The following is a 3,640-nucleotide window of genomic DNA, read 5'->3' on the forward strand; positions in this document are numbered from 1 at the left end:
TTGCCACAACCACTTGTGAGAGGGTCTGCACCTCAGGAAAAGTGTTTCCGTGGGAAGCCGGCTTTTTGCAAAGGGTTCTCAGGGCCGTGGGCCTCGGCTGTCCCTCCGGCTCCCCAAAGCACAGGGACGAGGTGAGGGGCTTAGACCATGCCTGGGCAATGTTGTTTCTTACACCTGGGTGTGAGGCATTTTGTTGACCTGGCTACCCCCACTTGGGATAGGTTTTCCACTGCAAGCACCTATTGTTCGTCGGAAGCCGTCTTTGCCCCAGGGGTCTCCGGGCTGTGTTCGTTGGGGTTGAACTCCTGCTAGCAAAACCGCCGGGATGAGGGAAGGGTTCAGACTGTGCCTGGGCCCTGTGGTCTCTTCCAGGTCAGTGTATGGCATTTCCTTCCCCTTGCCACAGGCACCTGGGAGCATGTCTGCACGTGGAGAAAGACTTTCCCGTGGGAAGCCGGTTTTTGTCAAACGGGTCCCAGTGCTCTGCTCCTCTCTTTTCACTCCTGCTGCCAGAAGCCCAGGGAGGATGGGAGGGCTTAGAACATGGCTGGGCACTGTGGTTTCTTCCAGAGAAGTGGAGGGCATTGGCTTTACCTTGCCACAACCACTTGTGAGAGGGTCTGCACCTCAGGAAAACTGTTTCCGTGGGAAGCCTGCTTTTTGCAAAGGGGTCTCAGGGCCGTGGGCCTCGGGTGTCCCTCCGGCTCCCCAAAGCACAGGGACGAGGTGAGGGGCTTAGACCATGCCTGGGCAATGTTGTTTCTTACACCTGGGTGTGAGGCATTTTGTTGACCTGGCTACCCCACTTGGGATAGGTTTTCCACAGCAAGCACCTATTGTTCGTCGGAAGCCGTTTTTGCCCCAGGGGTCTCCGGGCTGTGTTCGTTGGGGTTGAACTCCTGCTAGCAAAACCGCCGGGATGAGGGAAAGGTTCAGACTGTGCCTGGGCACTGTGGTCTCTTACAAATCAGTGTACGGCATTTACTTCACCTTGCCACAGGCAGTTGTGAGCATGTTTGCACGTTATGAAAGATTTTTCCGTTGGAAGCCGGTTTTTCTCAAATGGGTCTCCGTGTTGTGCTCCTCTGTTTTCACTCATGCTTCCAGAAGCCCAGTGATGATGTTAGGGCTTAGAACATGGCTGGGCACTGTGGTTTCTTCCAGAGAAGTGGATGGCATTTGCTTTACCTTGCCACAACCACTTGTGAGAGGGTCTGCACCTTAGGAAAACTGTTTCCTTTGGAAGCCGGCTTTTTACCTAATGGGTCAGGGCTGTGAGGCTCGGGTTTCCCTCATGCTACCAAAAGCACAGTGACGATGTCTGGGCTTAGACCATGCCTGGGGAATGTTGTTTCTTGCACATAAGTGTGTGGCATTCTGTTTACTTTGCTACAACCACTTTAGATAGGTTTTCCACATCAAGAACTTTTTTTTCTTCGGAAGCCGTTTCTGCCCCAAGTGTCCCCTGCTGTGTTCGTTCGGGTTTATCTCCTGCTAGCAAACTGTGGTCTCTTACAGATCAGTGTATGGCATTTACTTCACCTTGGCACAGGCACTTTTGAGCATGTTTGCACGTTACGAAAGATTTTTCCGTTGGAAGCCGGTTTTTGTCAATCTCATAGGGAAGAAACAGAAACTCTTTGGCATAACCTGACTCACCCAGCATCAGGAAAGCAGTTCCAGAACTCAGCCCAGGGCCCCTGTCGCCTACCCAATTGTAGCCACCACCATGCCTCTATCGAAAGGAATTCCCAAAGACTCTCCTCTGACTCCACTACCAAAGAAACAGCAGATTGAATATGGCACTTCAAAATATCGAGATGATACATCTGGTATAGTTAGATACACAAGGTTTACCTTTATTTTTTTATTGTTTTTTATTACATAATGTTATAGTCTCCATACAGTATAGTAAATTTCGATGATACATTAGTTGCATATAACACCCAGTGCACCATGCAATATGTGCCCTCCTTACTACCCAACACCAGCATATATTTTAAACAGCAAAATGCTGCTCTGAATAATTTTGAATTTTCCCTCGACCCCCATTGTAACTCTTGGGATGAAAAGACTAATCAGTGATGAAACATCACCTTTGACAATTGGAAAGACATCATCCATATTTGTATGTGACGACAAAAGGCCATCTAACACTAAATGGTGGCCACTCACCCATATCTTAGGCCCAACTGTATAAACACTGTCAAACGTATATCTTAAAAATAGGCAAAGAGTAAACCTCACCTTCCCTTTCTAATGAAAGAGTGTTTCTAGGAAACAGCTGTTCAAAATACATTCATAAGCAGTCAATGAACAGAGAAAATGGGATCCCCTGCAAAGTGCTCCAAGTTCAGAAACTAAGTACCTCCTTCACCAAATTCAGAACGCTGACAACTATTACTTAAGTTTTACTTCATGGCTCAACTAGAGAAAAGAGAAAAGCCCAGGAGATGGTGGGTTCATGAGAGGTTTTACTTCCAGTCCTGATGTGGATATGACATTTCTCCAAATGGACCTGCCGCTTTCTCTGAATGCTGGATCCCGTGTCAAGCTGCCTCACTGACTCAGATGCAGACGTTCAGAACGTAGGGTGTCGCGGAGCCAGAGCAGAGAAGTGTTGTCAGATGGGGAGAAGCAGCTCCTCGGACCTAAAGCCTGCACACCTGCTGTGGTTTCTGGGAGAAGGGGAAACATAGACTTGTCTTTTAGTAGTAATTATCTCCCAGCCCATTGCCACCATTCCCAGGAAACAGCTAGCACAATGCTGAAGTTGGGTAAGGGCTCTGGGCCTTCCTAGCGCCCCACCTGTGCCTGAGGGAACAGGGAATACCCTGCTGAACTCGGGGAACTGCTCAAGGTCCATTACCTGCACTGTGTCGGGGGACAGGGGCACCGCACTGAAGTTGGGGACTGTGCGGTCCTTTCTCTCGCTCTTCTTGGGGAACACGGGAAACCCTGGAATGTCTGCGAACCATCCCACAAAAGCTTTGCTGAGCGGGTGCCCTGGAGTTCCTGGGTCTGGAGTGTATGGCCAGTTGACGGAGACTAGGCAGAAGAGACTTTCAAGGGAAAAAGGAAAGAAAACTGAGTCTCCATGATGAACTCTCTCAACATGCCCTTCCAGAACCCTGCCTCTTACCCGGGGTGCCCCTACTCCCAGAAAGCCCACCTATGGCCACACAGCATGCATTCACCCAGCCAGGAACTCCACAGGTCCACTCTCTCAAAACTCCACTTCCTTGGCTCCTGGTCTGCGTCCTTGGGCTGCTCCGGATCTGCACACAGAGACGTAGCTCCACCCCCATGGGGTGATTGCTTGGGGAGTATGATGCTTCCAACTCCTTGAATGCCAGGCAACCGGCCCCATGACTCACAACTCTGGGAGTGCAGAGGTCCAGGAGGCACCTCCTTGGCTAAACGCCCTGAGCAGGCATGACGGGGATCATGGGCAGGGCTGCAATCACACACACACACACACACACACACACACACACACACACACACACGCGGCCCCTTTCGCGGACCCCTCTAGCTGCAGACCACCCTCAGAGCCCTGCCCCTTCCCTTCTGCACCAACCCTTCCTGCAAGGGTGTGCCTGGTTCCTGGCAAGGTCAGCTGCTCTCAGACTGTTCCAGC

General features: G+C 50.9%; 1 long non-coding RNA gene across 1 annotated transcript; it reads right to left on the bottom strand.

Annotated features, from left to right (window-relative positions):
• Positions 1-1,858: 1,858 nt before the first annotated feature.
• Positions 1,859-3,383, bottom strand: LOC148106704 (uncharacterized). The gene is made up of 3 exons (XR_015723609.1): positions 3,173-3,383; positions 2,870-3,062; positions 1,859-2,678 (listed from the first exon to the last, which is right to left on the bottom strand). It is a non-coding gene; the product is annotated as an uncharacterized LOC148106704 (long non-coding RNA).
• Between the last annotated feature and the right edge of the window lie 257 nt (positions 3,384-3,640).

The sequence above is a fragment of the Ursus americanus genome, unplaced genomic scaffold (genome assembly GCF_024610735.1).
Source record: "Ursus americanus isolate L20-20 unplaced genomic scaffold, mUrsAme1.1.p SCAF_107, whole genome shotgun sequence".
NCBI classification, from domain to species: Eukaryota; Metazoa; Chordata; class Mammalia; order Carnivora; family Ursidae; genus Ursus; species Ursus americanus.